The 12,225-nt window shown below is 44.7% G+C and overlaps 1 long non-coding RNA gene across 1 annotated transcript in view; it reads left to right on the forward strand.

The window, feature by feature from the left end:
• Positions 1-3,160: 3,160 nt before the first annotated feature.
• Positions 3,161-12,225, forward strand: part of LOC142831006 (uncharacterized) — a 121,582-nt gene continuing 112,517 nt past the window's right edge. Inside the window, exon 1 of the long non-coding RNA XR_012906591.1 lies at positions 3,161-3,294. This is a non-coding gene — a long non-coding RNA (uncharacterized LOC142831006). The remainder of the gene's footprint in view (positions 3,295-12,225) is intronic.

Consider the following 12,225-nt stretch of genomic DNA (forward strand, 5'->3'; position numbering starts at 1 on the left):
GCGTCTAGACTGGCATGATTTTCCGCAAATGCTTTTAACGGAAAAGCTTTTCCGTTAAAAGCATTTGCGGAAAAGAGCGTCTAGATTGGCACGGATGCTTTTCCGCAAAAACACTTTTTGCGGAAAAGTGTCCATGCCAATCTAGACACTGTTTTGTGCAAAAAAGCCCTGATCGCCATTTTCGCGATTGGGGCTTTTTTTGTGCAAAACAATACCACGTTGTCTACACTGGCCCTCTTGCGCAAAAGCATTTGCGCAAAAGGGCTTTTGCCCGAACGGGAGCAGCATAGCATTTCCACAAGAACACTGACAATCTTACATGAGATTGTCAGTGTTCTTGCAGAAATTCAAGCGGCCAGTGTAGACAGCTGGCAAGTTTTTCCGCAAAAAACAGCTGCTTTTGCGGAAAAACTTGCCAGTCTAGATGCAGCCTTTGTGTTTGACAGATACCTGTGCAGCATTTCTTTGTATTTTGAGAACCCGGTGTCAGACCTGAGACATACTCTTCCTGGCAACGCAAGCAGAGTGGAGAGTGCTGGCCAGAGTCAGGTTGATTGGTCACCCTAACCATGTAAGAGAGATGCATGGGGGTCGGTGTCCCACTCTCCATCTAAAGCATTAATGATAAAAGGTAAATAAAAAAGATCCACCTACTCAATGTTTATAACAGTGTCTCAGTCAACTTGATGTTGAATTTAACATTTGTACCGCACAGTTCTGATTGATTACTGTTGAATTCACTTGAATATGAATATTTTACCAGGCATCTCATATTCACCTAGGGAAATATGGTCACTCTATTTATATCAGCACTGAAAATAAGGGTAAACTAAAAGAACATATTCTAACTGACAAGTGGCCCAGACTTCAAGTTTTCCCTTTTAATCTTTTGTTTTCCAAAACTAGAATGTGTTTCTTATCAGACCATGGTTCATTCTGGAGCAGGTCACTCTATGCATAACGTTGAAATCCAAATAACGAATTAAATGCAAAAACCAGAGCAATAAGAGTTCCTATTGCTATACATAATTTCAAATTAATCTTTTTATGATATAGAATAAAGTTATTTGCAATCAAACATCAAGGTGTGCATCTCCTATATAAATTTATCTTTATGTCCCACCAAAAGAAACCTCAAAGGGCTGACAAAAATTATTTCCTTAGGGTGAGTCTACACAGCATCCTAAACATTAACTAAGATATGCAATTTGCACTATGCAAACTGCGTTTCTTATTTTGAATCCATTTTGAAATAGCAAGAAATTTGGTGCGTGCAGACACACAAAATTTCAAAATAAGCTATTTCAAGACACCCCTTAACCTTCGTGGACTGAGGATTACCAGGATGCCAAACTAGTGCACCCATTATTTTGAAAAAATATTTCGAAATAATGAGTGGCTTGTGTAGATGTGGGGTAGCTATTTTGGTACACCTCTGGTATCCTGAAATAGCCATGTAGTGTAGATGTACCCTTAATGAAGAAAATCTTTTTGTAAAGCTGGGCCAAAATTGGATTCAAATCATATGGGGACAGCTGGAAAGATCTCTTACATAGTTTGCTGAGTAAAAAATCCAGCAAAATATTTGCAAATCTATCCCAGTATTTGTAGATCAGTTCAGCATTCTGTATATTCACATTATCACAATCAAATCGGTGATAGTATTCTATAGATTATTAACAATGCCTACATTCTTATATTCAGTACTTAAACTCCAAAATCGATCTCTCAAGTCTCGTAGTGGGTATAGCATCCCTATCTTCTGTTGGAATGAACATTTATGAAATACCGGTAATACTTATATTCAGAATCAAGAGCATGCATACATGCAGGCTGTGTCTACATTGGTGTGATCTTGCGCAAAAGCCTGTCTACACTTTCCGCAAGTTCCTGTGCAAGTACACTGACGTTCTAATATATGAAATCAGTGCTTCTTACACAAGAACTATGATGCTCCCATTCAGGAATAAGCCTTCTTGTGCAACTGTTCTTGCACAAGAGGCCAATGTAGACAGGCAACATGAATTTCTTGTGCAAGAAAGCCCAATGGTTAAAATGTCCATCAGAGCTTTCTTGCGCAAGAGAGTGTCTACACTGGCATGGATGCTCTTGCGTAAAAGCACATCTCTTGCGCAAAGGCACATGCCAGTGTAGACGCTCTCTTCTAGAAAAGCATTTGCACAAGAACTCTTCCGCAAAAGAGTTCTTGCACAACATCATGCCAGTGTAGATGTAGCCATAGATTATCACTATCTGTCATAATCAGACTTTTGAAGCCTCATGCATTCACAGCCTAAACATGAATGTATGATAGTGTAGATCTAGTACCCTTTCAAGATTTTCAATGTTTCTCCACTCTTTCACCTTCTCTACTCTAGAAACTGTCTAGTAACTGTCTAGTAAAATGGACCCTTTTTATTTATAAAGTAAGACTTGGCTCCTAGGCAACATTTTAGGAAAGGAAGTGCCATAAAATTCATTCTTCAATTAAAACAATACAAAGGAGGTTGAATAGAATAGAACCACTCCCAGTGAAATCTTGGACTCAATGAAATAAAAAACTCCTGTTAACATTAATGGGCATAGGATTTCATCCCCAAAATTATAACTGTGGAAGTGACTGAGATTCAATCCATGTAGTTGGTGGGAAAAACGTGACTTAACATCTGGATTAGGGACATGAAATTGAGAGCTCTATTTGATATTTTATCTAAAGAGCTCTGTACTCATTTCTTTTAGTACCGGTGAATCCTCCCCCATGCTATCATCATGCCTCCAATTTTGCTCTTGGAGACACATGCTGGTTTTAAGAATGATATTCCTGAGAAGCAAATGGCTAGGACAAAACAGCTTGACTCAAAAGTGGCACAGGTTCCAAAAATATATTTCTGATCCTATCAGCAACTCTTTCACACCTAAATAGTCTATTTCAGCTGCTGATTTAGTTTTCACTGAGCTCTTCTTTCCAGAACTTTCCTTGTAGCTGGCAGTGAATCCATGGCTAATCAAACTGATCAGAGTTTATTGGGCATTGACTTTTCAGACACAGCATGAGGCACAGACTTTGAGGTATCTTTATATGACACAGCTGTTTGGCATACTCTCTAAAGTTTATCTGCAGGATCTTTAAGAGCCCTCTGGATAGCTTGGAAATCTCAGCACTATACATGTTTTTTCATTATTTTCCTGCTGCTTCTGTGATGTTTCCAAAGTGTCAGCACTCAATAACAAAAGGAACCTAGTACTTCACTGAAGAGGGAAAAAGAAGTAGTGCGGAAAAATTGGTTCTCTGAGGTAAAATTAAAATAGATTTAAATTAATTGCTGAGTTAATTTTACAATATACCCAACAATAATTTGTTCATCTGTTGTGTTCATGATTATTTTAGCACAAATGTCACCAAAACAATTTTATTTGACATTATTGACTGCATCCCTCCTGGTGCCTCTTTCCCAAGTTATTTGGCATTGAATAATTTCTAAGGGGGACTACAGTATATGAAGAGATGCATATCTGTAGTTTGTGTTTGTTTATTCCCATTTGTATATATACAGCATCTTGCTGCTTTTTTAAATCTTAGCCACAGGCTTTGTATTCCTGTCTAGTGGGATGAACTGGTAATGGCATAAGCCTTATTTATTTACTGATGCATTGTGCTGCCTCAAAATATCAAGTCCTGCAAATATGGGTAAAACTTAAAGGCTTTAATTCTTGAACTGTCAATTTTCATTGTGTTACTTGCCAGATAGCTGTGATAGAGTTAGACTCAACATACAAATCATGCAAGTGCTACTCAGAGTTTTCTGAACGTATGCTGATGAGTGCACATACTACTGTACTCATGGTTTTAAAAAACGCTGGGCCAAATTCTGATTTTTTTATGCCAGTGTAAATCAGGAAGAACTCTATTGACTTCAGTAAAATTACAGCAATATAAAACCTCTTCCCATTAGTTTCATGAAGGAAAGCCTGCGAAAGATCATAAAAACCAATGTTGTTAGCAGCAATTCTTTCAATTTGCATTTATCACTAAATGTCCTAATTTTAAAAAGAGCATATTGTTTTCCAACCATGTTTAAGAGCAGAAGGAATTGAGGTGAGGCAGAGAAGCAGGGCATTTTAGGAAGCCCTCTGCTGCAAAGAAGCAAATTTAAAGTTCTGAAGTTTTTCAACAGAGATCATCTTTCAAAATCATCTCCATCCATTCTCCACACATACCAGTTTCAGTTTTATAACACCCCTGGCTGTGCTCATCTCGCAGGAAACTTGCCTATCTTGCAGAGCCTTGCATGAATAATTCATTTAAGTGTCATGCTGCTTCTCTTTGGAGGAAGTGTTTAATAAGATTCTTCCAAACAATCAGAAAAAAAAACCCTTTGTGTGTCTTTTGTATGGTCTCTCTCTTCAAAGGTTTTATTCAATGAAGGGTTTAATGAACTGAAAATCAAAACATATGGTAGACCATTCTACCTATTTGTTTGTTACTCTGAAGTATAGAGATGAGGCTTCTTAATTGGGGTCAGAATCTTTCTGTCAGTTTTGAAGATGTAGGCAGAAGTTCTGGAAACTAGCTACAATTCTTATTTGACTTTTTTTATATCATAATATTTTATATTATACTAAATGGCAATGGAAAAAAGACAGCAGACAAAGAAGCACCATTTCCACATTTTTCAATCCTGTTGAAGTATTTATAATAGGACAAAGTTCCAGTAAAATGGGGCTGCACTTAAAGTTGCCCAGATGTAGGTTATACCAGACATTTCTACATGGTAAGACTCACAATATCGCATGCTTCGTGTAGCTGCCATGTAAGATTCCAGAGAGAGAGAGAGGTCACTTGGGAGATTTCAAACATTTATGAGCATATAAAACTAACATAGGGTATCTCTACACTACAGTGCTATTTCAAATTAACTTACTTCGAATTAAGCTAATTCGAAATAATGTATCTAGACACAAAATCTATTTCAAAATCGCACGTCCACACTGATTGGATTGCATTTAAGGGCAGCTGAAACCGGTTCCAGCAGGGCATCAGGTCAGTAGTTGCTTTGTGTGGCTGCTGTCTGAGGCTCGTGCTTAAAGGGACCCCCCTGGACAGCTGGTTCTCAGCTTTCCCGCTTGCTTGCCTACCTTGCTGAGGCACAGTCCCTGGGCTCCTTCTTCCTCCCCCGCTCTGCGTAAAGGGACCGTGATGGCACTCACATGTGGAGGCCTCCCCAGCCTCAGATAAGACTGCTGATGGGCTCTCTGGTATAGCTCAGGGGTCCTGAGTGTAGGGCACACTCCCTGCAGGCTCCTGGCCATCGTCCTCCTCTTCCTCCTCTTTCCCTGTGTCAGGGGCACGGCCCTCTGCCCCAGGGTTGATGACCACCAGGGGGGCATGGACCATCTGACCCCCCCAGGATGCAGTCCAGGGCCTCGTAGTGTGGGCAGGCATCTGGGTCAGCCCCTGGTTGGGAGCCCCTGGCATAGGCCTGCCACAGCTCTTTTATTTTAGTCCGCACCTGCTCCTGGCTGTGCATGTGGCCTTTGTTGGCCAGGCTGGCAGCTATGTGGCTGTAGATGGCCGCATTCCTGTGCCTAGTGCGGAGGTCGTGGGCATTGGAGGCCTTCCCCCAAACCTCACTGAAGTCCATGATCTCAGCACTAGACCAGGCAGGAGCCCACCTTTTGCAGCCCCTGGCAGGCTCCTGGGAGCTGCCAGCCTGGTCCTGGGGAGCGGTGGAGGGCTGGGTCGTAGCGGGTTGTTGGCTCATGCTGTGCCAGGTGCAGGGTCTGCTTGCTGAGTGCTGGCAGGCTTCTAACTGACACAGGCACTGTGGCCAGAGTCTGCCCCTTGAAGGGCTCCAGAGCTGGGGGGGAGCAGATGAGTTTTCCTGGTTGTGGGCAGAGTGGCCACCAGGGCTCCCTGGGAAGGGCTGGAGGCTCCCTATTTCGAATTAAGGGTCTACACAGCACTTAATTCGAAATAGCTATTTTGAATTTGGCGTTACTCCTCACAGAATGAGGTTTACCAAATAAGTGCTCCGCTATTTCAAATTAAATTCAAATTAAATTTCAAATTAAATTCAAAATAGCAATTTGCATGTATAGACGCTATTGAAGTAATTCAAAATAAGGTCTGTTATTTCGAATTAACTTTGTAGTGTAGACATACCTACAGGGATCTCTCCCTGTTAAAAGGAAGATTTTAATGCTTCTGCAGAGACTGTTGTGATTTCTCCCACCCGTGGGTGGCGGGTGAAAGCCCAGCTGGGGAAGGCAAGCCCCGGCCCCTTCCCCCTGAGGCCCCACCCCTTCCATCTAAGGCCCTGCCCACCCCAGCCTGATCCTTTCTGGCCATGTGGCGAGCTGGGGCTGTTGTGCTGCAGCCCCAGCCTGGACATCTGTGGAGGCTGGGGAGCCCAGGATGCCTTGCTGCGGCTCATCCCTCCCCAGTGGCTGGGGTGGGCTGAGCTGCTTCTGCGCCAAGGCCTCATCCCTCCCCGGTGGCTGCAGGGGAGCCATGCTGCCATGCCACAGCCCTAGCCTTCCCCAGTAGAAGCCCCAGTTGTTGGCGGTTGGACATGGAGATAATTTTGGGAAGGCTGTGCCTTGCCTTGCTTAGATTACTGATCGCCCGTGTCCCCATCTCTGAGGGAACCCACGGTGATGGCTGGGAACAGGAACTCTCAGAACAATGTAGGTTTTGTGGATTTTTTTTTAAATTATTAGTTAGGGTTTCTTTTAAGCTTCTGTTTCAGGGCCACCACATGCCAGGGCTGATAGCACTTCCCCAATAGAAAACAAAACTGAAAGCAGTCGCTGTAGTAAGGTGGAGAGTTCATTGGCCTAGTTGGAGTTCCGGGAGTGCGAATCTAACAGCTACATACTTGAAGCTACAACTGCTCTGAACAAGTCTTCAAAAGGAAGGAAAGACTGTCTGTGGTAGGCATGTTTGCAATGAAAAATGTTGCACGAGATTATCTCTTGGTAAATGCTTTTTTCTCGGCATTGTTCTCAGACTCACTGGGACCGAACCTTAGTGTAGTTTGGCCACTTTGTGCCATTCCACTGGCATTATCTGGCTCTCTGTTTTTAAATTATCCAGCCAGGGAGGATCAACCCAGCACAGGTAGGATCTTGCAGTAGTGTGACACTGACATAGGAGATTGTGTGACAGTAGCAGCATCAGGGTAAGGAAATTATGTGGATAAAGAGGCCTGGCCCAGACATTGTTATATTAGGTGACCTCTAGTCTGTCTTTTGCTCCTTGTGGTCATGCAAAGCTGGTGTGAGTAAGAGCAGCCCCTAGTCTTCTCTAAGTCAATGCCTAGAAAGCTGCCATGCCCAGATCAGAACCACTATTATGGCAGTGCAAAGATGAGATTTTAGAAACTGCTTTGCACCTTTTGGTTTGCTTTATGCAGTCCAGATCCCCACCACCAGGGACTTCAACAAAGCTCTGCTTATTAAATCCAGCGAAGGACATGGCCATGTGTGTGTTTTTGCCATCCTTGGGGACCTGGCCTATTTAAACAATTGTGGCTTGAGAGAGCTGAAGACTCTGACATTCATTACTGCTGAAACATCTTCCTTCACCTCTATCGCTCTCCACAGGACTGTCCAGAGAGCTCATTTAAGATTGCGTGGGGGTTCTGTATGGGAAGTAGCCTTCATCATCTGACTCTGAAAGCTGAACTCCTTCAACTAGTTAGTGTTTTTCAACTTGTCATTTAGATTAAATTAATATTGTAATTGCCTTCTCCAGAGACGCTATAACTTCATGCAGTCTCACTTATGGCAAGAAATATGGATGATGGGTGACTAATGCTGCTTAGTTAGGATTTGTAATAAAGATGGTATATGTCAATCCTTTCTCTGTCAGACAGAGAAACAACTCCTAATTTCATTCAGTTTCTTCCTTCAGGAGATTCTGTCTGAGAGATTGCTATAATAGGCAGTACTGTGGGTTTGACTTTTTTGGCAGATTTCACCCTTCCCTTTGCAAACAACCTTTCAGGTTACCTATACCATCTCTAAGGGACCACACATGGTCCCCTAGAAATAAACCAGAACTAGAATGTCTCAGAAGAACTTTGACCACAACATTTCAGGTCCATATTCCTTAGTCGGATAATTAAGAAATAAACCCTCTAAAAAATGTTAGATCCAGTGCAAATCAGCCTTGCCACATTAAGATCAATAAAGCACCGTAGATGTCAGTTGCGGATCTGTCCCTGAAATGTAGAGAACTTAGATCAGAGTGGGAGACATTGGTTTGTCTATTAACCTAGCAAAAAAAGGTTCTCTTCCCTTTTTCATCCGAACTTCCATTGCTGATGGATGAATTTGAAAATTCAAATAAAATACTGTAAGAGATACTATAAGAAAACACCAAAAGGTATTTAACAGTCTCTCACATTGAATGGTCTAGTTTAAATTTTAAAGGGCAAAAAAAATATTAGAACTGGGTTTGATACAGGAGCCCCTTTTTTCTGGATAATGTCACAATGTGGACAACTGTGTCCCTTCAGTTCTCTAACCTCTTATGCTGCGTTGCTGGGAGAGCAGCCATTCCTGGTCTGCTGACACAGCCTCCAGCTATATCATAGGACTGCTCTAGCTAGCCAGGACTGAATGACATTGCAGGGCAACACCAGCAAATTCCAGTCCCAGACTTGTCCCTAGAAATGTGCATCTTGCACTGCCCAGTAGCAACCTAAGCTCATCTAAAGGCCGTCGTTTCACTAATAAATGATAGGCACAAATCCTTGGTATCACAAAATGGAGTTTCCCAGATAACACTGGTTTAAATACAACAAGCTTATTAACTACAAAACTAGATTTGAAGCAGGCCTGCTGATGAGGGGGTGTGGAGGCAAAGGGAACAATTGCCCAGGAATCCAGGCCATCCAAAAGGGCTTAGAGGGCCCTGGCTGTCATCACCATTGCTGGCAGCACTGTAATATTAAGGCAGGCTTCCTATCTGCCTTCACTCTGTGCAGCTCCCAGAAGCAGCCAGCACCGTCCCTGTGGCCTGCGGGGGGTGGGTGGGGAGGAGCCAGGATGTCTCCAAGGGTATGTCTACACTACAAAGTTAATTCGAACTAACAGACGTTAGTTCGAATTAACTTTGATAGGTGCTACACAGGCAAACCGCTAGTTCGAACTTAATTCGAACTAGCAGAGCACTTAATTCGAACTAGGTAAACCTCATTCTACGAGGACTAACACCTAGTTCGAATTAAGTAGTTTGAATTAAGGGCTGTGTAGCCACTTAATTCGAACTAGTGGGAGGCTAGCCCTCCCCAGCTTTCCCTGGTGGCCACTCTGGGCACCACCAGGGAAACTCATCTGCCCCCCTCCGGTCCCGGAGCCCTTAAAGGGGCACGGGCTGGCTACGGTGCCCATGCCAGGTGCAAGCCTGCCAGCACCCAGCCAGCAGACCCTGCACCTGGCACGGCACGAACCAGCCACCCGCTGCCACCTAGCCCTCCGCCTCTTCCTGGGACCAGGCTGACAGCTCCCGGGAGCCTGCCTGGGTTTGCAAGAGGCGGGTGCCCACCTGGTCCAGTGCGGACATCATGGACCTCATCCACGACCTCTGCACTAAGCACAGGAAAGTGGCCGTCTAGGGCAGGATAGCTGCCAGCCTGGCCACCCAGGAGCAGGTTTGCATGAATATCAGGGTGGTCCAGTGAGACCCCCCCGACCCTGAGCCCTGAGCTTAGAATGGCCATACTGGGTCAGACCAAGCCCAGTAGCTTGTCTGCCGACAGTGGCCAACACTAGGGACCCTGGAGGGGATGGACTGAAACAATGACCAAGCCATTTGTCTCATGCCATCCATCTCCAGCCTTCCACAAACAGAGGCCAGGGACACCATTTCTACCCCCTGGTTAATAGCACTCCATGGACCCAACCTTCATGACTTTATCTCACTTCTCTTTAAACTCTGTTATAGTTCTAGCCTTCACAGCCTCCTGCAGCAAGGAGTTCCACAGATTGATTATTTGCTTTGTGAAGAAGAATTTTCTGTTATTAGTTTGAAGCCTGCTACCCATTCATTTCATTTGGTGTCCTCTAGTCCTTCTTATTATGGGAACTAATGAAGAACTTTTCTTGATACACCCTCTCCACACCACTCATGCTTTTATAGACCTCTATCATATCCCCCCTCAGTCTCCTCTTTTCTAAGCTGAGAAGTCCCAGTCTCTTTAGCCTCTCTTTATATGGGACCTGTTCCAAACCCCTGATCATTTTAGTTGCCCTCCCCTCTCCCACCCTGGGTATGTCTACACTACCCTCCTAATTCGAACTAGGAGGGTAATGTAGGCATACCGCACTTGCAAATGAAGCCCGGGATTTGAATTTCCCGGGCTTCATTTGCATAAGCCGGGTGCCGCCATTTTTAAATCCCGGCTAGTTCGAACCCCGTGCTGCGCGGCTACACGCAGCACGGAGCAGCTAGTTCGGATTTAGGTCTAGATGCACTTATTCGAATTAGCTTAGTTCGAATTAGTGCTGTAGTGTAGACATACCCCGAATGCTGTTCCTGCCCCAAGAGCCTACTTTACAGCTCCCATTGGCCCTGGATCTGAGGCCAATAGGAGATGTGTGTGCATGGGAAGTAGGGTGTGCCTGCAGGCTGTGGTGGAAGGATGTATTGGTCACTTTCAGGAGCTGCCCAAGGTAAATGCCAACCTCCTGATGACTTCTGTACCCCAGCCCTCTGCCCCAGGCCAGATCACTCACTCCCAATGAAACTCCCTCCCAGAACCCAACCCCCTCATTCCACCTGCTTTCACCTTCTCCCTCACCTCAACCCTCTGCCCACCCTGGTAAAAGTGAGTGAGTGAGGGATAGAGCCAGTTACGGAAGGATGTGGGATGAAGCAAGTAGGAGTGGGGACTCAGAGAAGGGGCAGGACAGGGGCATGTCTTCGGAGCCAGGGATGAGGCAAGGGCTTTTGGGTGTGTGTGATTAGATAGTTGGGCATGTGGAAGCACAGGCATATCGCTGCCCAAATGTCAGGCAGACTCTGTCTGTACACACATGGTGCGCGTGTTTGGGTGGGAGTCATTGATTGGTCAGCCCTGGGACCTGGAATTGCTGTTGGTGGGCCTGATTTGAAATGATTACAAGTAATGAAGTATAAAAGTCAGAACTGGTAAAATGCAACTTCTGTCTAACAAACTAAATTAATTCAAAGCAAAGATTTCTCATTGCATGCTAACTGGCTGGATTCCTTTCTGCCAGGATCCCTCCACTCTGGAGTGTCAGGGTATGTCTACACTACCCCCCTAGTTTAAACTAGGGGGGTTAATGTAGTCATACAGAGTTGCAAATGAAGCTCGGGATTTGAATTTCCCGGGCTTCATTTCCATGATCCCGGCCGGCGCCGTTTTTAAATGCCGGCTAGTTCGGACTGCGTGCCACGCGGCTACACGCGGCACAAACTAGCTAGTTCGGATTAGGTTTCCTAATCCGAACTAGCTGTACATCTCATTCCACGGGCTTCATTTGCAACTCCGTATGACTACATTAACCCCCCTAGTTCGAACTAGGGGGGTAGTGTACACATACCCTCACTTCCTTATCCTTCAGGTGTTGTGAATGCCTCAAGCAGAGAGAAAAGGAAGTGTACTTTAGAGCATCTCTTCCTCTTTTTAGACTCTTTCTTTTAAAATAATTTCCAGCTGAGGTTCAGGAGACAGATGGTCTGGAGGATAGGAATCTCCAGCTGTTTCTTTTTTCAAAATTTAGATGTCTTGTATACAGCCTTTTTCCTGCAGAAGAATGGCCGTTTAACTCAGTGAGAGTCCACTTGAATTTGTTGCCACCTGACAGTCATCAGTTTGATGTTTTGTCTTTGAGGAACTGGCTTGTACTTGCTTTTCTAAACTTGGAACATGTCAGTCTGAGTAATGAAGGGGGGAGCAATAATTTCTGATGGCGGGCCACTCCAAGATTTTGGTAAGGGTTCAAGGGCTGCACTTTTTATGGAGGGGTTGCAGGCTCTGGGACAGAGGTTGGGTGCAGAAGGGAGCTTGGGATATGGGACTGAGGTGCAGGTGAGGGTGTGACATCTGAGAGGGAGTTTGGGTGAAGGAGGAGGTTGTGACCTGGGGCAGAAGAATAGGATGCAGGATCGGGGAGTGGGTATGGGGGCAGGAGAGGATTTTGGCTTAAGGGAGGGGGAGGGAGGGTATTCAGTGCCAGAGGCAATCTCTGACT

The sequence above is a fragment of the Pelodiscus sinensis genome, chromosome 11 (assembly GCF_049634645.1).
Source record: "Pelodiscus sinensis isolate JC-2024 chromosome 11, ASM4963464v1, whole genome shotgun sequence".
Lineage (NCBI taxonomy): Eukaryota > Metazoa > Chordata > Testudines > Trionychidae > Pelodiscus > Pelodiscus sinensis.